General features: G+C 42.0%; 2 long non-coding RNA genes across 4 annotated transcripts; one reads left to right on the top strand and one right to left on the bottom strand.

Annotated features, from left to right (window-relative positions):
• The first annotated feature begins 1,017 nt into the window (after positions 1-1,017).
• LOC125083741 (uncharacterized) lies at positions 1,018-12,885 on the top strand. 3 transcript variants are annotated; one of them, XR_007122348.1, is made up of 5 exons: positions 1,018-1,130; positions 2,027-2,273; positions 3,800-3,885; positions 6,612-6,718; positions 12,433-12,885. It is a non-coding gene; the product is annotated as an uncharacterized LOC125083741 (long non-coding RNA). The 3 variants fall into 3 exon arrangements; XR_007122347.1 differs by having other exon boundaries at positions 1,018-1,322; XR_007122346.1 differs by lacking the exon at positions 1,018-1,130 and having other exon boundaries at positions 1,669-2,273.
• On the bottom strand, positions 10,848-24,210 carry LOC125083742 (uncharacterized). Its single transcript, XR_007122349.1, has 4 exons — positions 24,111-24,210; positions 15,287-15,394; positions 14,879-15,019; positions 10,848-10,945 (listed from the first exon to the last, which is right to left on the bottom strand). It is a non-coding gene; the product is annotated as an uncharacterized LOC125083742 (long non-coding RNA).
• Positions 24,211-25,786: the final 1,576 nt, after the last annotated feature.

Here is a 25,786-nt window from a genome sequence, read left to right as displayed (position 1 = left end):
GTCAGAGACTGACAAAAATCTGAAAACTACCAGTGTCTCCTGTGAGCATGATCATCCAGGCCACCTGCTCAGTCGTACAGAAGGCTCTAATATCAGGGATACCGCCCCCATAGTATACTCTCCCTCTTTCTGTCTGGTCTGTCACTGAAAAGAACATGTGAATTTCTTTGTGAGCGAGGGGTTCCAGCCAGATCATTCCAGAAAAATTCTCCGGAAATTGCCACCTTCCAGCCAATAACTATAAACTGAAAACAGTTCCTAGTAAAGAGGGCGTGAAGGAAGCTTCGCTTACCTCTGCCTCAGTTTCCTCCTTTGTGCAGCGTCGATAAAAGCGGTGCCCACCTCTAGAGGTCCTGTGAAGAATAAATGAGTTAAGACCAGTAGAGTGCTAAGAAACCCTGTGTGGCACATAAAAAAATGCTCAGTGAACGGGCACACGGGATGAATGAAGAGGAGGCCAGCCAGCCATCTGTCTGTGGCAGCCCTGGACTGGGAATTCTACCCAGCGCGCGGCAGAAATGGACGGCCTGAGCCAAGGCGCGGTGGAGGCAGAGTGGAACCTAATTCCCACTTCTCTGCTGCGAAGCATAAACCACACACCACGGGAGAGGGGGAGGCTTCTCAGGAAAGAATTCCTTTGGCATCTTGGCTTCAGCTTGGCTCCACAGCCCCGATCACCCCTTGGAGCCACCGTAGTCTCAGCTACAGGTGTGGTCACGTGTTTTTTTTTAAAAAACCGCACATCCCACCAATAGTCTCCTCTGCTTAACCCACGCCTCAGGGTTGCGCATGCTCCCTGGGCTCGGATAACTGTCGATAAAGAGACGCCGGAAGTTGGGAGATGAGGCGGGTCGGTCGACTTGCGCACGTGAACAGAATGAGCCCCCCGGAGCATTTCACTTTTCCCTTTCTGCGTTAAGGGAACACACAGCAAGTCTGCTCTGTAAAAGAAAAGGCCATATTCTGAATGTCTTCGTGGGGATATGATAGGTTTCATTCCCTCTTCTCTGAGTTTCTAGAAACTTCCGCCCCAGATCTGAAGATGAAAACGTGTCATGGGGAGGAGAGAAGGCGGCTCACCTGTGGGGCCTCCCCGACGCAGCCAGCTCTGCTCAGTTGTTTTCGGTCAGGTAATTCAACTGAACTCACGGCACATAAATCGAAATCTTCAGATTTGCATGCTAACTTCTATTTCTACTTTCTTAAGCGAATCTGGCTTTTAGCTATTATACAGAACACGCGTGATAAATCTTTAAAAAAAAATAGACTAAGTCTGCAGGGGAACCTCTGGGGAAGGTGTTACTCTTGGCTCCTGACTTCAGGTACAAAGCTCTCTCGCTTCCATTGCCCTGTTCTCCACCCCAACAAGTCTCAGTCGTTCAGGCAGGAAGCAAACAGAAGGCAGAACAGAAAGTAGTTACCAGGGCTCGTGGGCAGGGTTCCCTGGGGCAAAAGGATGCAGGCCGGAAGCACCTGGCCTGTGGTTAGGTGGAGTGGGCTGGTCATTTCTGAAGCAGAGGGAGGAGTGGTTTGAATGTTTCTCTTGTCTGCCTCCTCCAGCATAAAGATAGATGGAGACAGGAGATGAGCCAGCATCTCAGTGGCAAGACAGGAAAGCAAAGCAACACATCGGAAGTGAATCCAAGCGCGCGCGGGGAGGGGGGGGGGTGTCTCTCTGCTGCGTTCCTCCAAGTGGGCTGCACTACAGTTCTGCAACCAACAGGGTGAACCCAGAAACCAGGCAAGGGAAATCCCCACAGCAGACATCCCATGGAGTCTTGGAGAAAGAAGTCTCCAGGGGGCTCTGGCTGTGTTAGAGTTCAAAGTGTAAACCCTCACATGAGGCAGCCTTGGAGGGGGACCCCTGGAAAGGGAGCATCCTGTGTCCCAGAGCCAGAGTGAGGGGAATGAGTATCTGGGCATAAAACAACTCACAGGTCTAAGAGTTGTCTATTCATATACCGTCCGTATCTACATAAGGTTTTCTCTTCGCTGATTGGATATCTTTCCATAAACTTGCATTTAGAGCACTGATTGACTTTCCAGCCCCAGCCTATCTGGAGAAGATACTCCCGGGGAATGGGAGAGAAGATAAGAAACCTGAGAGCCGCACGGAACCGTTCACTTGTCCAGGCATAAACCAGTGGAGTCGGTGCTCTGCACTCTGAACTCTGATTTCCTTGCTTGATGTGTGACCTTGGACACTTGCCAGGGCCCTTCCTCCCCAGCAAGTGGCAGCTGGGGCTGTAAATGGAACTGTGGCTACAAAGCTGGTGAGTTATGTAATTCCTCACAAAAAGTGGACTTCTCCGTGGAATCGTGGGTGACCACGAACACAGTTTTTTGTGTTTGTTTTTTTCTAAGAATTCATAACAAAAAACAGCCGAGATGAAAAGCTGTTTTTCCCTTCTAGGTGCTCTTTCTATTTATTTCTGTTATTAGAGGTTTAAAGCTGTTGGATATGAAGGCCAGCCTGCTTTAAAAGCTGGAGGTCTTGCCTTGAGGATCATAAAGTTAGTTCCAGCCTTCTGTGGTTTCGTAGCTACAGTGGAAGAGGGGAGAATGCCTAGAATTGGGACTTTTTAAATGACATTAAAAATATACAAAGTATAAGCTTTATGAAGTATACAAGGTATGAATTCTAAAGTATGAGGGGAGGGGAAATGTCTAAACTATGATAAAAAGTAACAGGAAGAAATGGGAAGGCTTGATCTGGTACAGGCTGGCCACCATTTTAATTCCTTTCCTATGTTTCTGGGTAACATTTCCTTACTGTTCCTTCCTGTTATTCATCATTACTGTTAATGTCAAAGCAGTATATATATTGGAAAAACAATATTACGTGGATGAAATTCCATCTATTTTATTTAGATCCAGCATGGGTCTGTGAGCTGGTTATCTCACTTTGGGTAATAGAAAGATGATGTGAACACTTGAAGTAATTTGGGCACAGTGTTATGTGTAAGGGAATGTCACTGTTTAAAGGAATCTAGATATTCAGCAAATTATTACGTGGGCCCATCTCTTATTCTGCTTATTTTGTAAAGGGATCAGTCTTTTTGTAGAGGCACTGTTGTGTTAAATATATCTGAATTTTCACATACCGAGATTTCCTACAGCAAGGCAGGACTGTGTTTTATCATCTTATTACTTCTGATTGGCTGGATTTTTTTTTTTAAGAGTCTTGTGCAATTCGTATTGCTAGTGTAAAACTAAGTATATGGGGCCTGACCCTCTAAGTGGGAAGAGAATAAATTGGAAGCCACTGGGGTACAATTTGGTATGTTAACTCACCCCTGATCTAAATTTTAGCCTAATGGAATGAAGTCACAGCTGGGTGGAGAGAGGAATGGTCTCCTGTCAGTCAGTGTAGCTGCTGAGTCAGGAGAGAGAGGGACCACTTGCTCCCGGGTGGGTAAGAACGTAGGCAGAGGGTAAAGTTTTCTCCAGCTCACACACAGCCACACAGACACTCAGGCTGTGACACCAGACTGATTGCATCACTTATGATATAGATTTACTTGTAGATAACAAAGATCCAAAATAATGGGTATTTTAAGAAACGAATTTGCTTCTCATGTGTAAATGCACAATTCAAGACTGTCTGGCAGCTCCTCATTCATCGGGACTCAGGATGCTTCTAGACCGTCCTTCCATCCCTGGGAAGTGACTACCACCCTCACGGTCCAGTATGGGGGACCAGAAATCATTCCATTTTCCAGGAAGTATTCTAGAAGAATGCCTGTGGAAGGAACTGCAGATCATTGTCTAATATCTAATCTCACTTTCTGAGTTCTAGAAGCCTCATGGTTGTCTGGAATAAGAAATCCATCCCTAGTCCTGTGGCAGCTCCGACTTCAGGCTACTGGGAGGTGAGGAAAGGAGGTATGTGAGAGGTCCCGGTTGTGTCATGAAAGGCAGCAACAGTATACCATCTCTTAGCCCTTTTTCTCCATTTTGGATAATGAAGTCAGAGGTCACTGGGACACAGTGGTGCCACTACCCCAGCCTTGCCCTGTCCATTCAGATTTTTCCATGAGACAGAAATAAACTTCTGTCTTATCAGCCTCTGTCATTTCAGTCTCTGGTAAATGCTGATGACAGTAAAGCCTACCTAATACACCTATCTTTAGGGAAATTTCATGGAGGGATAAAGGTATTTTAGTTACTCAGGTCCAGTGGTAAGCCCCAAAGCCTCATCACTGGCCTTTGGCATTGGCACATTGAAAACCATTTTTCCAGCATTCCCAGTCTTCTAGATAGTGCTCCAGGGCATTAGGGCAATGCAAAATGAAATGTGACCTGCTCCTTCCCTCAAGTAACTTAGTATCAAATTGAGGACAGAATGAAGAGAGCAAATATTATTGGATGCCAATCATATGCAGGCACTGCTGTAGTTGTTGGCACATGTCATGTATTCCTTAACCTGCCCCTCATGAAATTTTTGTGGAGTCCTCATACTACAGATGTGGACCCCAAAGCTGAGGAATGTGGCCGTGCCCAGAGCTGCACTTAGAATAAGCAGTGGGATTGCAATTTAAGGTTTAGGTTTCTGACTCAGGAGCCAACCCTTCAAGAGGCTGCTTCAAGGACATGTATCTGAAAGGCGAGAATGCCACCTTCATGTGACAAGGGCCAAGCCCTTCAGATGCCTCAGCTGACTCTTCTAGGGAGGTCACCAGCCTTCATAGTTTCCCCAGGGTCACTATGGGACTATGAATAACCACAGGCTTCTTCTTCCCCTTCTATAAGGAAGAGTAAACCCACCTCAGGCCACCACACCTACGAAAGTGTCACCTTATGGGTCTTATCACTATGACTGCAATCTGTATTTTCTTTTCTCACTGAAAAATAAAAAATGTTCACCAGACAACTCTGTTTCTGACCCTTGCTTTTGCCTCCTTATCTACTTTGGACTCCAGGCTCTTCCGCTCTGGACATTTCTCTCTCCATATTCCGCATACGTAAAATAGCACTTGGAACCTGTATCCCCCTTCATTCAAGGGCTTATTATGCCTAACTGACCCTAAAGCATATAAAGTAGCCTGTCCAGACATTTATAGAATTATATCGTCTCTTAAATCATGTCACACCTTTTGCTAAAAAATACCCAGCTCTTAAATCATTTGCAGAGGTAAGCCAAGGTTCAGAGTCCTAGACAACCATAAAGTCTGAATGGGATGAAAATTTCAAAATCACTTGAAGAATTTATATGTGCTCAAATTGCAATATCAACTCCGAATGATCACCTAACACATGGGTAATGCCTGGCTTGCCTACCCATTTTGAGAGTAGTAAGAAAAGATGACAAGCCTCTCTTACATACTAGGAGAACTCATTCCAAAGAATTATCTGAATTCAACCCAGCAGAGATCTTTGCCAGCATTAGCTTTGAAGGAAGGGGCTGTGGTCCCTTATATTATTTATGGTAAGGGAACACAAGCTGATGAAACTAAAACCCCCCCAAATCTTACAAAATAAAATAAGAGCTTATTTATTTTTTTTATATTTTTATTATTTATTTGAGAGAGAGTGAATGAGAAGAGTAGGGGGAAGAGGCAGAGGGAGAAGCTGACTCCCCACCAAGCAGGGAGCCTGATGCAGGGCTCTATCCAGGAACTCCAGGTTCATGAGCTGAGCTGAAGGGAGATGCTCAACCTACTGAGCCACCCAGGCGTCCCAGTAAAAGCTCATTTCTTGCTCACAGCATCATCCCATTGGGTTTTCAGGGGCCAGCCTTCAATGAGATGATTTGGGGACCCAGTCTCCTACCATCTGCTTGGCTCCTCAGAATGGTTCCTCTGCATTTGGCCCAAAGACAAGGGAAGTGACAAAGTATAAGATATTGTGCTGCTGTTTTATGGTCAAGTCTGGACATCACAATGTGTCCACAAGGATCCATTATCCTGAATTCAGACTCCAAGACCCAAACCTAATTGTGGGGGAGGTTGGAAAACGTAGTCTTCCAGTGTGTCCTGGACAAAGAATTGGACTCCAGCATAAACAGCTGTCTCTGCCCCACTGTGGGGGTTAAGCCATTGGTAGTTGGTTTTACCACCCATGTCCTATGGTTGGTATGTATTTCCTCACTCCCCTGATCACCTACATGCAGAGGTGTCTGGTGCCTAGGAGGCCCTGGTACTCTGACATAAAGGGAGGGGCAGATCTTGGCCATGAATTTTCAACTTCCACCTGCTGTGTTTTCAAATCAGCGTGGAGTTCTGTTGGTATCTGTCACTGCCCTCCCCCACCCATCCTCACTGCCACCCTAACTTGCCTTTTCAGGTCTGGGAAGTGGAACACTGAGTATCTTTGCCTTCCACCTCCACAGACAGAAGAGAAGAGGCTTTTACTCTGAGGTTATGGCTTTTGTGTGGCTTAAGAGCCTCCTCTCCCCAGAAGGGATTCTCCCCTAAGACCGTCAACAGAGATCCCTTCCCCATTCAGCTCCTTGTATCCTTATCACAGGTGGAATGGCAAGTAAGCCTAGATGTGAGTTCTAGAGCTTTAGTTAGAAGCAGCAGCAATGAACTTGAAATTTGGCTGTTGTCCTATTTGGAAGTCATTATGGTTACTGGGTCTGTTCGCAAATAGTCATGTTCTCTTTTCAGAGACCTAGGAAGATTGCACTTTCCTGACAACTTTGGAAGCTGGTAGCAGGGCCAGAGGGCTTCACCTGGTCAAGGAAATGTGAGCAGACGTGATTTATCATTTCCAGGTAGGAATTTGAGGAGCCAGTATTTGACTTAATTGTGTTCCTTTTCCCCCTCCCCACCAATGCCTCTTTAGGTGATGATCTGGTGGTAATTTTTCCCAAAGGTGACACTCATAAGGCTCTTTCCCTTAAGAGTTCTGTCAGCCTGGGTCCCTCAATTACTACAATAACCAGAGGCCCCTGATGATTCTCGATGGACTCGTAACAATGAGAGAAAAATAAGCATGGCTTCACTAAGCCAGTGTGAATTAGAGATGGTTTGTTACCCAGAATAACCTAAAAGGACCTAGCAGATAAAAGTCCCATGATTTCTAAAAGTCCCATGATTTCTTTCGAGGACAGAACCTTCTTCCATTGACTTTTACTTTGTTATGAAACCTTTATGCTTACAAATTACATGCACAAAATCTAATTTTTTTAAGTGCAGCCGTGTAAACATCACCCAACTTCAGAAATAAAACCTGACCCAATTCCTTTAGATTCCACCATGTGACTCTCCTCCATTGATTATTCCCTTCTTCCCCCCAAAAGATGAGTTATTTTTTCTATTAATGATTCATTTGAGTTTCTTTCTTTCTTTCTTTCTTTTTTAAGATTTTATTTATTTATTTCAGAGAGAGAGGGAAAGAGAGTACAAGCAGGGGGATCAGCAGACAGAGGGAGAGGGAGAAGCAGACTCCCCGCTGAGCAGGGAGCCCAATGCGGGACTCGATCCTAGGACCCTGAGATCATGACCTGAGCCGAAGGCAGAGGCTTTAACCCACTGAGCCACCCAGGCACCCCTTACGTTCTGTTTTTAGGATTCATCCACGCAGATACATGTAGCTATATTTTAATTCACTTTTGCTGCAGTTTAATGAGTATCACAATATGAATTTATCCCTTCTTCAAGCAGGTGGCCATTTGAATTTCCTGTTGGGAATTTCTGAATTAGAAACTAGGCTAATATGAGGATTCTTGTGTATATTGTGGTGTGCACGTGTAAGAATCTCCATAGACGTACACCTAGGAAGAAAAATGCTCTACTTTGCTCCATATATCCAAATTGTTCTCCACAGTAGCTGCTCCAATTCATACCGCCACCAGCTTGTGAGACTTCCTGCACTGTACCCTCACCAGCCCCTGCTAATGATGGCCTTTTTCTTTTGTTCACCATGGTGCTGGGTATCAAATGGTATCTGACCATGGTTTTCATTTTCTTGAAGACATACTTCCATCACAAGTGAATTCGAGAAACCTAGCTAAGCAGCTGTTCAAAACAACTTGGCGTAGGTATTCTTAAATTAGGTAAATGTCACAAACCAGGCCCCTTCTTATAGAAGAGGTTGTAGTTGGAACAGGCACAATTATTCATTTTTGGACATTCAAAAATACCAAAGGATTTATGCTACTGTTTGTGTTGTAGGTTAAACAGTTATTTCTTAAGTGGCTTCTTTTAGGGGTTAACAGTATTATCTAAAGCTGTGGAAAAAGCAAATACATTTCAGGGAAATTATAAACATTTCTTTTATCTCACCAGATAAAGAGATTTAGTAGAAGTCCTAATGCACCCACTTGGCTATACACAATTTATAGCAGATAAAGAGTTTGAAACACTTTTATTTAAACAGTCACAGTTTTTTTTTTTTTTGTTTTTTTTGTTTTTTTGAAGGTTACTAAAAGGCTCTTTGACACTCTTTGTAAGTGGGGAACCATCTCAGAATAAGAACTGGTTCTGGATAATATCAGAATTCATTTCCCACTAAGCATCTCCATTAAGCACTTTTTTCATCTCTGAAGCCTTTCCTTTTATGTAGTGTTTGCATCATTGACACCTCCTCTTACTGAATCCCTAATATAAACAAGGGATGTAATAAGCCCTAATGTATTTTATCAAGATTTTAAGAGATGTGGTTATGGTATGAGGATAACCAAATGGGGTAGAAAGTAAAGCAAAATTTTCATAAACACCTCAAGCTCATCTGACACTGACAACTCTGTAAGGCCGGGAAAGAAACATTGTCCCTGTGTTTATTCATCAATTAGAATTTGATGAACTCCAAATGTTATCTGACCAGCCAAATCCTGTAACACAGCCTTTCAGGAGAAAATGAGAAGCTCAGCCCTGTTTGGAAGACAGACTTGAAAATAAATTTACTTTCTCCCTATCTACGTCCTCATGGCAACAGGGAGTTTCATGAACCACAACAATAATACATGAAAAGCAAACCTTCGGAATTCACCATCTTTTTTTTTTTTTTAAAGATTTATTTATTTATTTGACAGACAGAGATCATAAGTAGGCAGAGAGGCAGGCACAGAGAGAGGGGGAAGCAGGCTCCCTGCTGAGCAGAGAGCCCGATGTGGGGCTTGATCCCAGGACCCTGGGGTCACGACCCGAGCCGAAGGCAGAGGCTTTAACCCACTGAGCCACCCAGGAGCCCCCGGAATTCACCATCTTAATCCAGTCACATAAGAAGGCAGTCCATCCAAAACTTAAATTTTGCGTGACCTGTCTCAGCTGAAAGCGAGCTTAGTCACTGTCTGAGCAGCCTACATGGAAGGGCTGGTTTCTGGTTCACTCTCCTCTCCATGATTTTGTCCTCTGTGAGATTCCGAGGTCTTCCATGGCAAAGGTTGGTGAGGGCCGGGCAGCAACAGGGATCCTTTGGGACTGAGGAGGGCCAGTGGACTGAAGAAGTATGGCTTAGATGAATGCTACTCCCAGTGGGGTCTGTGGACTGGTGCCAGCCTGCACACCTGTTGTTCCCAGTCTCCAATAGAAAGGGGGACACGTTGAGAGCAAGGATCTAAACTTTTTGTAGCCACAGATGCTGCTGCTAGAGCCCCGTGGATGAGAGCTGAATTTGTCTCGCTAAAGGACATGTTCAACAAAAGAATGGGCTAGTGACATTTAAAAAAAAATAAATAAATAAACGACAAAACACTTACCCTTCACCACAGAAGATTGGAGAAGGGTCGGTCCAGGGATATGGTTAAAACTCAGATTCTTGATCGCCAGTCGATTTGAGTGATGTCATGACTCTGCATTCTGAACGAGTTTCTAGGTAGGGCTGCTGCTATGGTCAGGACCACCCTTGACATGGCAGTGGTCTAGATTCAACTAAATACAAGAAGCTCCCTGCTATTTGTCACGGATGACTCACAAACGTGGACACTTTAATTCTATGGTGCCAGAAGGTAACACCTTTTGGATACTTGTATTTGGCACCTTCTATGTTTTTAGAATGTGGGAGTTACCATTTGTCATGCTCCAAGTGTTCCGCTCTTCAAGACTTTTCCATGTTATCCCCTTCTGCCCTCTTAGAACTGGCATTATGGTGACATTCTTCTGAATTTTTAGAGCTTCCTCTTTCACTGTTTGAAAGCTTTGCCAGTGTGTTAACAGCATACACATGCTGGGTCTCATAACCATTGCAGGCAATGCCTTCTGGAAAGAGACGGGGATTATAACTGGCATCAGTACTGACCTGAATTTTAAGACATATTCATAAAAGAAGGGAAAGGCTTGATCTCCGGTACTAGAAACCCACAGTGCCTACCATCTAAGCTGCTCAAGTAACCTTTGACAACTCACCTGAGTTTCTTTGTTGCAGTTTCTAGAACATCAGCCAATCCTAGATCTCTTCAAAATGAACAGAGCCTGGCACTTAGGAAATTAACTGCCTCTGAAGGCAGTAGTCCCCTTCTCTCCTTCTGTAAATAGCTAGGAAGAACAACCCGGAGCAGCTCCTGAGCCTCTTGGAGACTTCCATCAGCATCACTGCTAGAGAAATTCAAGAGCTTTCTCTAAGGCAATTCTGCCACTAAGTCAATTATCACAGGGTGTGGCAGGCTTTTAGAGAGATTAAACTACCCTTCCTACTGAAAGAAAATGATGAATTCTCAAACGGGACCCCTCTAATAATCCATTTGCTCGGCGACATTGTACTCCTATTGGCCAATTATCTAGTTTGATGCCCGTTGTTTGAACAAATGTCTTTTGAATTCTGGGAAAGATGTACAATTCGGAGAGCTACTTGTACAGAAAAAAGGGTCAGTATCATCCTTAGAAGAAAACGTCCTCGAGAGTCTGAGAGATTGAAAGCAAATCTGTAAATAGAAGCCACTTAAGGGAAGTCTGAAAGAGCATGTTTTAAATTCTGAGTATATCCCAATTGTGGCAATTTCTTTACTTTGATTTAGCTGCTGCTCAATGGCCACGTATGCACTTCTGTGCTTCCATCTCATCTGCAAAATGGGGATAATGACAGTAAAGATTAAATGAATTAATACATGTCAAGACCTGAAAATAGTCCCTAGTGTATAGTAAATGCTACATAACGTTTCCTCGGATCTCATCATTTTAAAGAGTCTTGGTGACTTGGGAGCCCTTCCATCCCACCCACCCCACCCCACCCCACACCTGCTCCAGACAACTCCCATCCCCTAGCCTGAATACCAGTATTACCCAGGCTGGTGTATACTGGTAAAAGCATAGACCAACTCCATTCAATAGAAATACAATACGAGGGGCATCTAGGAGGCTCCGGTGGTTAAGATTCTGCGTTCAGCTCATGTCGTGATCCCAGGACCCTCGAGCCCAACCTTTCAGCTCCCTACTGAGTGGGGAGCCTGCTTCTCACTCTGCCTCTAAACTACCCACCCACTCATGTTCTCTCGCAAATAAACATATTTAAAAAATCAAAAAATATGAGTCATACATGCAATGGTAATATTTTTAAGAGTAAAAAGGGGTAGAACTAATTTTAATATTTAAAAATATAACCCAACATAGCCAAAATATTATTTCAACATTTCATCAATTTAAAAATTATTAATGAAATAGTTGACATCCTTTTTTTCACAACAAGTCTTTAAAACATGTCAACTTTTACACTTATGGCATATTCCAGTTTGAATGCTACATTCCCATTAGGATATTTGCTAATAAGTATTTAAGTTTCATAAAATTTACAGTTGGAAAATACCTTTACTTACCCAAGTTGTTACAAACATACTTGAAACTTTTCCAGTAACTAAAGGGAGTTTTCACTCACTGGATTATATATCAGTTTTTTTTTTTAAGTTTAAATTAAATAAAATTGTAAATTCAGTTCCTCATTTGCACCAGCCATATTTCAAATGCTCAAGAGCTACATGAGGAGAGTGGGTACCATTTTGGGTAGCACAGGTGTGCCAAGTCATGATATGGTCCCTGACAAGTTATGTGACTTCTCTCAGCCCTAGTTTCGTCATTACAATTTATAAATATACAATAGAGGAAAATATAACTTTATTAATAATTATATTTTCTTTAGTATTAGAAATAATGTGTCAAACACATAGCACTGTGATAAACAGATTATAACAGATCTTCAATGAAGAGGGACTGTTTTTCCCTTAACAGTTTAAGAAAAAACTGAAACATCCAAAAAGCTATAAATCATACAGTGAATCCCCACATACCCACTACCTAGATTCTAGTATTGTTAACATTTGTTTATGTTGCTTTATCACATGTCAGTGAGAAAGGATATTGACTACCTCCATTTTGACCTTGAACTTTTTTTTTTTTTTTAAGATTTTATTTATTTGACAGACAGAAATCACAAGTAGGCAGAGAGCCTGATGTGGGGCTTGATCCCAGGACCCTGGGATCATGACCCGAGCCGAAGGCAGAGGCTTTAACCCACTGAGCCACCCAGGCGCCCCAGACCTCGAACTTTCTAATTAAGTTCTTTGCAGCCAATCTCTTAACTCAAGCAAAGGCCCCACAGGCAAAAGTATCCCATGATGCGATCCAAAACTCCTTCCTCAAGCAACAGGGACTGCCAGCAAGATTGCGCGTGACTGACCCCAAGACAATGATCCACCTGACTTTTACTGCCCACCTACACATAGTCACCAAGCCCTGTCCCACCTTTTCTTTATATGAACCAAGAAGTATTTTCAGCACTTTGGAGACCATTTTTGAAGAAATATTAGTCTGCTGCTGTCTTCCTAGTGTTGGCCTCACTGAAATCCCGTTCTCCTTTCACCACCACTCGTCTCTGCCTTCGGATTTTGTCAATAGCAAATGGTCACACCTGGTCTGTTTGGGACTCTGGAGCCAGGTGCGCTAGCTTCCCTGTGCTGGGCTCCCATCTGCATATCCACTCATCTGTCCATCTGACTTTCATGTAGTTTAAAGTAGATGCAGGGCGCCTGGGTGGCTCAGTGGGTTAAACTGCTGCCCTTTGGCTCAGGTCATGATCTCAGGGTCCTGGGATCGAGTCCCGCATCAGGCTCTCTGCTCAGCGGAGAGCCTGCTTCCCTCTCTCTCTACTCTGCCTGCCTCTCTGCCTGCTTGTGATCTCTCTCTGTCAAATAAATAAAATATTAAAAAGAAAATAATAAAGTAGATGCAGACATCAGTATACTCCACCCTTGAAACTCCAGCATGCGAATCATAAACTAAATTCACTATTTGTCTTTCCTTTCTCCCTTCCATCCTTCCTTTTTCTTTGGCTTCCTTATTTACTTTCAGGTAAAAATATACATAGTGGGGGCGCCTGGGTGGCTCAGTAGGTTGAGCCTCTGCCTTCGGCTGGGGTCACGGTCTCAGGGTCCTGGGATCGAGCCCCGCTTCGGGCTCTCTACTCGGCGGGGAGCCTGCCTCCCCCCTCTCTCTCTGGCTGCCTCTCTGCCTACTTGTGCTCTCTCTGTCAAATAAATAAAAATCTTTAAAAATATATATATATACATAGTGAAATGCGCAAATGTTCAATGAGCCATTGGATGAACATTGACAGTGCATATACCTGCATAAACAAAACTGCTGTCAAGACAGAGAACATGTTTATTATTCCAGAAAGTTCCCTTAGAACTCCTCCTTGCTAATCCTAGTCCTTACTGTCCTGCTTCTCGCCCCAGGCAATCATTGTTCTGGTCACCCCCTACAGATTAGCTTTGTTTGATCTAGAATTTCAGTCACACAATATATGATAGTTTTGCAGAAATTTTTCACTTAGCATAATGTTTTTGAGATTCATTCACACTGTCGTGTATTTACTCCTTTTTATTATTGAGTACTAATTGCGGCCATTTTTAGTCAAAACTGTCGCCCCAGGGCACCTGGGTGGCTCAGTGTGTTAAGCTTCTGCCTTTGGCTCAGGTCATGATTTCAGGGTCCTGGGATTGAGCCCCACATTGGTCTCTTTGCTCTCAGGGAGCCTGCTTCCTCCTCTTTCTCTCTGCCTGCCTCTCTGCTTACTTGTGAACTCTGTCAAATAAATAAATGAAATCTTAAAAAAAAAAAAAAAAAAAAAAACTATCACCCCTCTCCTCAACCAAACCATTCCATTCCTTTACAACTCACTAAAGTCCACACCCTATCAATCCACCATGGATCTAAGGCTTCCAGCTGTTGATGCTAGCTCAACTCCTTACAATTAATGAAAGAAAGTCTTCCTATGACATCCTTTAAAATTTATGTACAGTTGGAAAGTTTCTGAGCTTTCTATGGAGAAGGCAAAGCTTTTCTAATTCCTTCAGTTCTTCATACAATGATGTTTTAGCTTCTTTTGATGTCCTGGTCATTCTCTATGTTCACTCTCTTAGCACAGTTTGTAATTCAGATTTACTGGTTTGTTTATTGATTCTCACCTCTAATGAGCTGTAAGTTTTACTGGGCAACACCATGCCTATTTTGTGCATCTGTGTACACCCAGCACCTAGGATCATGCCTGGTAATCAGAAGGCCCTCAACAAATATTTTTTGAATGAATAAGTGACTATAGAAAGAAAGAGCCCACCTTTTAAGCATGTTTAATTTCACCTATATGTTAAGTATATATGTGACATCAGGCAGGTATTGGAGGAGAGGTGAACACTGGAGCTGGAGGAAAACACTAATTTCCAAGAGACAGGCCTCAGGGAAGTTGCCAGCCAAGTGCATGGACTCCATTCCTGGAGTCCCTGTCTCCACCTCTTCTTCAGTGAGCTGAGTGAATAACCTACACCAAAATCTGAAACTTCCCTTACAACCTAAAACCAGTCATTATTAGCTGGGCCCCTTTATTTTCCAAGTGCCCTTAAGTCTCCACAATTAAGCTGACAGTGCACCTTTCCCTTCATGCCCAAGTCCAAATGTGTGAGATAATTTTTTAAAATATTGTTTTGCCATTCTAGTATTTATCTTACCTTTCTTCCAAGCAGATAGACGGGACTTTTTGTTCAGTTCCTTGCCTTGGAGGAGTTTGTGATTCATAAAAGCAGAAATTACCTTTGTCTTGACCCTCAGTCTTGTTTTTCCAGAAGCATCAGATTTCTGAAGGAATCATCCTAGGGGTGGCGAGGGAGGGGGGATTAGAATCTTGCTAAAGGAAACAGGGATATTTATCCTGACCTGGAAAGGGGTTGGGGTTGATAGACCCCTAAAAAAAATGTGACCCACTCCCAGCTCTCCCAGCGCCCTGGAAGGAGGCAGCACCCCAGAAGGGAATGGCTGCGGTACCCTACAGAGCCTGGACTCTAACCACCAAGCTCCCCAAGAGCAGTGCTGACACTGGGTCTCAGCTTTGGCAAGGAAGAAGCTGCAGACATACCCACCTCTGGTGAGGCACCCAGCTTGGTACACCAGGCATCAGGGGTCAACGTGATGTTTGAAAGAGAGGGCCTTCTGACTGCTGTATAAACCTTCCAACTTGTTATATGGCCCTAGAGAAAGAGAAGGGGGAAGAGAATTCTGTCCTCACACCCATCTCTATAATGACAAAAATTGGATTTCTTCTTGTTGGGGAGCAGTGGAGATTTGGGCACGGATTTGATTTGCTTTAGAAAAAATACAGATGGCCCTTGAGATTGTGCATTAGATTGAGAAGGACAAATAGGAGAGAAGAGAGGAATAAGAGGAAGAAATTATGCTACATGAAAGGAGAAAGGAAAAGGGAGAAAATGAGCAGAAAGAAGGAAAAATATGACAAGGGTTCGTTCGAATAGTAGCCCGTATGCTATAGAGCTCAATAGTCATAAGATACAAAGCGGGTTAACAGACTGTTAAATAATACGTATTCTATCCCTTCCTTGACAAATAAATATTCACAATGATAGAATGAAAACTCTCTTTAAAGCTATGGGTTTTTATATGACTGAGAGTCAACAAACTCTCAAAGATGACTGGATTTAATTATATTGTGCATGTCTGAGTGTTCCTTTGATGGGCTAGCGCTGTTTGATAAGTAATAAAATAACTCATTAATTCACAAATATATTCCATAAAATTTGCTTTTCTTGCCTTTGTTTCAGCAAAACACTAATTATGTTATAATCAGCACTTGCATGTATTTGTATTCTATTGACACCAATGCTAAAATAGATACATTTCTTGAAATATTATAGTCTAGGATAATTTTTTTTAAAGATTTTACTTATTTATTTGACAGAGATCACAAGTAGGCAGAGAGGCAGGAAGAGAGAAGAGGGGAAGCAGGCTCCCTGCTAAGCAGAGAGCCCAATGCGGAGCTCTATCCCAGGACCCTGAGTTCATGACCTGAGCCAAAGGCAGAGGCTTAAACCACTGAGCCACCCAGGAGCCCCTAGGATAATTTTTTTATTATTAATTTCTATTTGGAGAACATTCACTCTGCTAAAGAAGTAGTACCTGGAGTTAACAGAATTCCTTTATATATCATGCTTATGCATGATATCTGGATTGTGTATAATAGATTATTTTTACTATAGAAGTTATAAAATATTTCCACTTCAATATATACATTGTCATATCATGATTTTCACCATCTCTCAAAGCAGTATCTAGAACCGTGCAATAATGTAAAGCAGAATACTTCTCACACTGTATCTTTATCCATATCTAGACAGATTTAGTAGTAATTGGATTATTTAATTTTAGAAAATGTTTCTCAGACTCCATGTGCTGGTGCTCTGAATATTGTGCTAATTTGTAAATACCTCTGGAACCACAAGGAGGAATAAGAAAGTGTATGTTCAGCACTAATGGGAAATGATACTTGGTCACATGAGACTATCACACTCATGCTATCAGAGAACAATGATTTGACAAGTTAATTAATTTGTCTTTTCTCTTACCTAAGTGCCTCTGCCATTCAAATCTTGTCACTAGCTCCAAAGTAATGTTTGTTTCTGATGTATCAATGGTACAACCCAGAGGTCTTCATGGCATTGGATGGAGTCATCTTTATTATTTTAAGGACAAAAGGCAAGGACAGAGAAGGCCCCCATTTCCCTGGGGCCTGAACAGTGTTAATTACGAGCATGGATGTTTAGGGTTACATCATCCGAGCACTGAACACTGGATCCCAATTGACAGAAGTGCCCACATGGTCTTTAATTCATTTATGTCTCTTTGTGACAAGTAGGGCTCTCTAGGGTATGAGGCCAGAGAAGAACCCCTCTTGTCTGGTGTAAAGTACTGCAAAGGAGAGGAGGAATGAAGAGAGGGAAGGCAACAGGAGAAAGAAAAGAAAATAGACCACAGAGACTCTAAGGCTACCTCTCACATCCCCAAGGTAAAGTCTCTGACCTTTAATGGTCTCCATCAAAAAGACTAAGTTCTAGAGCATCCAAAGAAAAATCTTCAGCTTACATACATTCAAAGAGCCTCTATAAACAAATGTATATAAATATGTAAATACATGTTCTGTGTAATCTTTACAAATTACATGTAATTTAAATATTATATATTTTTTTTGCATAGCAATGGAATTATTTTCTTCTTTCCAATGTTTTCTGCTTTCCCTCTCCTTCTGAGACTCCACTGATGGAGTTTGGGAGATGCAGGTGTAGGATGGTAGAGATAAAAAAAAAAATCATATATGGCATTACTGGTTGCCAGATTGAGGATTTCAGAGAACATTAAGGAATATGTTTGTAATTTTAGGAATCCATTTGGAATTGACCATTTGCTGAAGGGGAAGGGTAAAAAAAATATGCCTTAGAAAATAAACATCGGCCCTCTGTAATGTCCATTGATTAAAAAAAAAATTTCTAACATAGGTACACACAGTCATGAAGAACGTATACTTAGATCAAAGACTACTTCTTTAAATTGGCTAGCTTTTTTTTAACTTATTGATTGCATCTGCTCATGCATCTATTTGTTCAAGGTCTGATGAAAGCGGGGCACCTAGGCAGCTCAGTTGGTTACGTGTCTGACTCTTGGTTTCAGCTCAGGTCATGATCTCATGGGTCATCGGATTGAGCCCTGCATTGGGCTCCATGCACATCAGGGGTGGGGGGTGCAGGGAGTCTGCTTAAAGATTCTCTCCATCTGCCCCTCCCCTGACTCGTGCACATGAGTGCCCTCTCTTTTTCTCCCTCTCCCCTCTCTAAAGTAAATCTTTAAAAAGAAAAGAAAAAAGATCTGGTGAAAGCTTTTTCAGAAACATGATCTGGTCCTCGGATCAACTTTTGGGACCCAGTGCCTGCATGTGTCCAACCAAGCTGAGTGAGTAAAGCCCTTGCAAGATCTCTATGGAAGGACACAGCAGAGTTATGATTCTCTAGGGCACACTGTTCATGCACAGGCTGGTGAGAAGTATATTATCAAACTGATAGAAGTCTGAAAATCACTGAATATTATTCACAGGCTCCAAAGCATCCCCATGACAGTGGTCCTGAAGATGTTTGGGGCTTAGACTTGAAGCATAAGAAGAACAGTAGCATAACAAAGCATTAGAAAAACACAAATGAACCAGAGACCAGGGACGAAGACAGACAGACAGACAGACAGACACACACACACACACACACACACACACACACACACACACAGCTCTCACTGTGAGAAATACGGCCAGGTGAGCAGCACAAACTCTGGCACTTTCTAAAGGGCCAAAAGGACAGCTGGATGACAGCAATCTCAGAGGAATAAATAAGGACTTTTTGCTCACCCTGAAAATGTGGAAAGTCTCACAGAGTCCTGACAAATGGCTTTAATCCCCTGTGGGCCTGGTGCTGAACTATAGTATGTGGCTTTTGACAGAACTGTCAGAGAGTGGCAACCACAGAGTCCATGTCTCCTCTGTACAAGGGCAAAGACTGAAGCCATGGCCTGGGCCACATTACAGAGGCTCACTGGTCTCCTAGGGTAATCAGTTCTCAGCAAAACCCACAGGTGTGACTTCCTCATGCAAGAAAAAGGTAAACCAGTTGGCCATGCTGTCGAGCTCAAGCTGGGTAGACTGATACTGCTTCCTGGTTATAAACTTGGGTCTAATCACTTCATTACCCTGAAGCTCCACTTCCATGAATTAAAGTTGGGCTGACACCGCCTACATAATTGTGTTATGATGGGAATTAAATAAAATGCTGTAAATACAGTAACCTATTCAGCAGTTACTGTTACTTCTTTTCTAATAATATTATTTTCCTATCTGAATATGAGCCTCCCATAATTTTCAAATTTCTCTAGGCCCATCATCTCATAAAATAGCTACCACCCATCAAAAATTGAGGAGGAGGAAGAGAATGCCTGTCTTCTGGGAGGATGAGTTGTTGCCCACTAGCTAGTGGGGGCAGCTAAGAGCCATGTGACATTCCAGACCTCCCAGGGCCTCCGTTGTGACACTCCCGCCAACCCCAGAATCCTAACCCAAGGCTGAGGCTGATTGTTATAGGGAACATCCCAAGTCTTCAAAGAGCACGCTCAGAGAATGGTGGTTTGCTGGGCCCCTCTCCTCCTTCTGCCACTACATGCCAGCTCATGACAGCTGAGCTGCCCTGTCAAATACACAGTAGCCGTCTTCACCCACATGCGAGAAATCAAATGGAAGCCTCCCCAACCCCCCACCGTGGCATGAACCAGATTCCTTCTATTTATAAGCAGCAGCCCAACAGGCAGGCTTCATTCTGTAACTTGCAATTCTCAGCAAGCTGCACCAGAATAGAGATGTGTTCATACTTTCCAGTCCCCCAGATTGCCACTTCAAAAAGGGAGTGATAGACAAATATGGTGCAACCCGTTTATAACATTTTCCCATGTTTAACTTCCAAATCTGAGAGTCTTAAACGCAGTTGCCAAAAGCAATTTTTTCTAAATGCAATATTTTTTTTTCTTGGTCTCTTAGTAAATGGTAAATGAGGGTTTTTTTCCGCCCTCCCCCCCTACTTCTTCTTGGAGGCCAAGAGTTTTTCACTCCAGGTCTGCAATACCCTGTCTGGGCTATCACCCAAATGGCTTTCACACTTAAAGTGAGAAAGAATTAAGTACTTCTGCAATTGAAAAATGGTTCTGTCTGCCTTGGAGTCACAAAGCTCTCTTTACTGAACTATTACTTTGACGCTCCAAAGCTAAGTGTACCAGTGAGCCTATGAAGACTCCAAGAAAGGACTTAGAGAAATGAAGACCATCCCATTGTTTTCCCATTTGGAGCACATCCAGGTGTTTACCCCCAGATGTTTGGGGAAGGTTTGCACAGCTGTTCTTTGGTTTCCCTATAAGTGAGTCAAAGTACAACCTCCAAAGCTCCCATCTTGATATCATTTCCACAGAGTAAGACTCTACTAAGCTGGCTGCTGACCCGTTTTCATAGTGAGTTAATGACAAGGACATCTCACCTGTGCATCTAACATGACACTGAACCTATTTTAGTAGCAGGAAAAAGCAGTTGCATTGATCTCCATCGATGATTATTCCCTTTGGAGGGCTAACAAGTCTCTCTGTGTCTAAAAAGTATCTCTTATCCCATAATCTGTGTGTATCTTTCAAAAAGCAAGCTTGCCAAGGGGACAAATATTTGAATCAATCAGCCTTAAACATCTTTAACTATTTCATGAAGCGTTACTTACTGTTAGGCCCCTGTAACGCTAAACTTATACATTGTAGGTTTTGTTTAGGGCCAACCTTAGGATAGGGCTACAGAAGCTGGCCTAGCAAATCTGTAAGAAACTCCAGATTTCAAGTCTTTGTTACCGTGTTTTCTGTTCTAAAAATTAGCTGTAAATGTTCAAGTTATCATTGCCTTTAAGTGTTTCCCCTTACATAACAACTAAGCAAGCCTAATGATGTTTTTCAAAAGCAATTTCAAAAATTCAACAGGGATCAGTGAGGCCATTGAACAGTAAAAACAGTAGAGATCAGAGCTATATCTGAAATTGAGAAAGGGACAGCCCTGAAAATCATAGTCAGTTTAGTGTTGAGACATGGAAAATACTAGAACAAATCATCAAAAAAATCAATTTGCAAACACCCATATGATCACAGAATACTAGGTAATAATCATCATTGCTTTGTGAAGAACAGTCTTGTCAAGACCATCCAATTTCCTTCTAAAACAGAGTGACAGGCCCGGAAGATCAGAGGGATGAAATAGAGGTAATTGAGCTTGAATTTTACAAAGCTCTTGATTCTGTCTTCCATGATATGCTCATCAACAGACAACTTCAAACCAGAAGGAATTTGCTGTACAGGTTTACTAAACAGCACAGTTCGTAGTGTTTCTGCCCTAAAAGGGTGGGTGAAGGTTTGGGCAGGTGATGTTTGACACAGGATTGAGTGGCTCCTGGACACTTTAATATGCTCATCCATCCCAAAGCCAGCCCTAGCTCCCGTGCAATGTGAAAGGGATAGGACAGCCACTGTGTGGTGAATTGTCATGACTCTCAAAGGAATGGGCGGTCAGAGATGAGCATATTGGAGAAGAGTATTTCCCTCACCCCGTGAAGAGCCAGCTCTCTAAGGATGATATTAGGTAAGGGATTGGCATTGTTTGGGAGACATTTAGTTACAAATTACTTTGAAAGTTTTATAAATATGCAAAAATAATGCTATATACATTTTACTTTGGAGAAAAATCAATCTACATAAATTGAAGCTTTAGGAAATGCAAAAAAAAAAAAAAAGAAAAAAGAAAGAAAACGGTATATGTAATGCAGGCATTGGTGAAAAACATGCCAAATCCTTAAAATATCTTTGGGGTAAACTTTTGAGAAAGACGAGGTGACTCATCTCAAAATTTTGAGAAAGATGAGGTAACTCCAGCACATAGGAGTCAGGGTTTGAAAACTGGTTTGACTATTTCCTAGTTGTACAACTTTGGGTAACTTATTTAACATTTCTCAGATTTTCATGTTGTTCTACATCAAACAGGCCTCCTAAATCTTACAGAGTTGAAATCAGATATGAAATTTCATCATATCCTATATATTTATGTATAAAACATATGAATATATGTCTCATATATTCATATATACAATGTATTTAGATATTTAGGTATATAGGTACTTTCTTCAGGGTTACGCATACTGGAGGCATGTAATAAATATTAGTGCCTCCCTTCTATTCCCATGCTGTGAAGTCCATCTCAAGAAAGTAACATATAGTAGGAGATTCAGTGATACACGTGTCAACTTCTTGTCTTCTGCCATCAATAAAGTCACCAATGGCTGTCTGATGTTTACCCCATGATTCTCATTCTCCATCCCTAGTTCCATCTTTAGACACCATACTCCATCTAGTGTTTGGCTTATCATATGGAAAACCCCCAAAATTTCCAGTAGATATCTATGGAGTCACCTGCCCAATCACTATACCCCTCCTCTTTCTCTGAGGCTGCATAGCTATGACAGAAACTGCTATGTGTTCTCATGATCTCGCCATCTTAGCCATACCAACCCACCTCAGTTGTGTATATCTGCATCAACGGAGGCCAAATCCTTGGGGCACCTGGGTGGCTCAATTGGTTAAGCATCTGACTCTTGATTTCCATTCAGGTCATGATGTTGGGGTCCTGGGATGTTGCTCAGGGTTGGGCTCTGTACTCGGTGAGAAGTCTGCTTGAGATTCTCCCACCTCTCCCTCTCCTCCTCCTCCTGCTCATGCACACGCTCTCTAAAATAAATAAATAAATCTTAAAAAATACATAAAAGCCAATCCTCACCACTGCAATTGACAGTTCCATGGGTGAGCTTCTGAATGGAGCATCAGAGGCTTTCTGTAGATTTGGAATTGCACTAGAACTCAGATAATTTGAGATTAGTCAGCCACTCCTTTGTTAATAACATCCATTGGACCAATGGAGATGTTTCCCATCATGAGAAAGATCCAGTCTGTCTTAAAAATAAGAGAACAATGCCTGAGAGGCTCAGTCAGTTGGCTGGCTGCCTTTGGCTCAGGTCATGATCTTAGGGTCCTGGAATCGAATCCCACATTGGGCTCCCCACTTGGCAGGGAATCTGCTTCTCTTTCTCCCTCTGTCCTGCTGCTCCCCTGCTTGTACTTTCTATGTGTCAAATAAAATCTTTAGAAACAAAGTTATTTTAAAAAAAATTAGAGAATGCTCAGAGAACAGCAAGAAGAGTGGTAGGATGAGACTTGTCAACATTCAAACCCTCAGCTACCTTCCTGCCTTCTGTGCCTTGGTTCTTTATATTCTTGGATTCCTCTGGCCAGTAAGTGCTCTGTTTTTACTTATGCCTTTTCAGGTTGGGGTTCTGTCCCTTGTAACCAGATTTCACAAACCACTGTAACTAAAATCTTTTAAAAAAAATCTTTGATTATACCCTCAGATATTTACTCACAGTAAAATCAGGGAAACTCTATTTTTGAGTCAAGACTTATGTACATTAGCAAGAAGATGGAAGCAAATGTCCAAAAAGTCTTTCAGAAAACTTTTTTTAATAAAGATTTTTTTTTATTTATTTGAGAGAAAGTGAGCAAGAGAGAGCATGAGCAGGGGCAGAGGGAGAGGGAGAAGCAGATTCCCTGCTGAACAGGGAGCACCACATGACTCGATCCCGGGACCCTGGGAACATGAACTGAGCTGAAGACAGATGCTTAAGCCACTCAGGTGCCCCAGAAAAGTTTTATTAATTTCAACTCTCCTCTGTAGTATATGAGAATGTTTTCTTATCTAGGCCTTCCTAACACTGGATTAAAAAAAAATAGTTTTGCCAGTTTGAAAGGTGAAAAATGGTATCTTTAATTTTTATTTGTTCAGTTATAAATTCTAATTATAGCTATTTATTTCTCTTCTTTGCTGAATCTCCATTTGTGTCAATTGCCTAATTTTCTATTTAGTACCTTTTCTAATTGATTTGTAAAAGCTATTTATAAAGAAAAATATTAAAACTTTGTCATATATGTTGCAAATATTTCATGCCATTTGTTACTTGTTAGGGTGAGTTGAAGGTTAAATAAAGAACTACATCCTCATTCCTTTTTTGAGAAATAGTACTGTACTAGCTCTTTCAGAGAAGTCTCCAAAGCAATGACACTGACCAATTTTTTACTGTCTTTAAATTATTTGAGTATAATCAGAATATAATCAATGCCTTAAAGTTTTCATTAGCCACTTAAAATCTCCATATTTCTTTTCTCTTCCACCCTCCCAGGGAAAAAGAATGCAGTTGCCCTCTAAGAGGTGACTGTTTTTGCATGAAGATAAAGCTCACATACAATTAGCAGGTGCTGTCCAAGCTCAGCAGCTTTCCTTCTTGACAACTGTTCTTCCTTCTTCCTAGCAGTCAATTTCCTTGGTCCTCTCTTTTCTGCACTGTGAATAAAAAAGGTCTTCTTTGTAGAGCTTATTCCTTAGATGTTAAAAAATCTATTTAGCCAATAAAAGTCCCAAGAAGTTACCCATATAGGGCTATTACACTTACTAAGAAAAATAAATAAATATGGCTAGAAATTAACAAGTGACCCTGAAAGTCATTATTGGTTTAGTAACAATTTGTGAAGGAAGATTGGAAATAAAATGCTATTCAAAGAAAACTGAATAATAGAACTGAATTACTGTCAGAGGAAAAACATTGACAGGATCCAAGTTATCCATCTCATACCTGTCAGATGGCTAAAATAGAAAACATGAGAAACGTGTTGGCAATGATGTGGAGAAAAAGGAAGCTTTGTGCATTGTTGGTGGGGATGCAAACTGGTGAAGCCACTGTAGAAAACAGTATGGAGTTTCCTCAAAAAATTAAAAATAGAATTGCCATGTTACACTACTGGGTATTTACCCAAAGGAGACAAAAACACCCAATCAAAAAGATATATGCACCCCTTTGTTTATTGCAGCATTATTTACACTAGCCAAATTATGGAAGCAGCCCCAATATTCACCGATAGATGAATGGATGAAGCAGTTATGGTCTGCATATACAATGGAATATTACTCAGCCATAAAAAGGAATGAAATTTTGCCATTTGTAACACCATGGGTGGATCTAGAGAGTATAATGCTAAGCAAAAGAAGTCACTCAAAGAAAGACAAATACCATATGGTTTGGCTCATATGTGGATTTTTAAAAAAGATTTATTTATTTGAGAGAGTGCATGCAGGGCTAGACAGAAGGAAAGAGAATGTTAGGCAGATCACACACTGAGCAGGAAGCCCAACATGGGGCTCAACCTGACAACTCTGAGAGCATGACCTGAACCAAACCAAGAGCTGGATGTTTAACCAAGTATACCACCCAGGCACCCCTCATATGTGGAATTTAAGAAACAAAACAAATGAACAAAGGTGGGGGGGAGAGATAAGCCAAAAATCAGGCTCTTAACTCTAGAGAACAAACTGATGGTTACCAGAGGGGAGGTGGAGGGGGGATGGGTGAAGTGGGGGATTAAGAGCACACTTATCGCAGCGAGCACTGAATAATGCATACAATTGTTGAATCACTATATTGTACACCTGGAACTAATAAAAAACTGTATGCTAACTAAGCTGGAATGACAATTTTAGAAACTCTAAGTTACAGAGCGCTTTGTGCTTGATATCTATTGCTGTATGACAGATTACCTCAAGATTCGGTGGTTTAAAACAGCAAGAAGTTATCATCTCACAGTATCAGTGGTCAGAAATCTAGGAGCAGCTTAGCCAGGTGATTCTGGTTCGGGATCTGTCATGAATCCAGTAGCTATTTGTGACTTGGGGATGTAGTCGCCTGGGCTTGACCAGGGTCAGAGTGTCTGCTTCTAAGCTTAGTCCCTTGGAGGATAACCAAAGCCCGCATTGTTCATCACATGGGGTTTTCTGTGCTCACAACATGGCAACGGGCAGAAAGATCCAAGAGAGAGAGAGGGAGCAAAACAAAAGACACAGCATCTTATAATTTAAAATGCCATCAGTT

The sequence above is a fragment of the Lutra lutra genome, chromosome 13, assembly GCF_902655055.1.
Source record: "Lutra lutra chromosome 13, mLutLut1.2, whole genome shotgun sequence".
In the NCBI taxonomy this organism is placed as follows: domain Eukaryota; kingdom Metazoa; phylum Chordata; class Mammalia; order Carnivora; family Mustelidae; genus Lutra; species Lutra lutra.
Note: the sequence above shows the minus strand (reverse complement) of the source record. Positions and strands in the feature narration are given on the sequence as shown.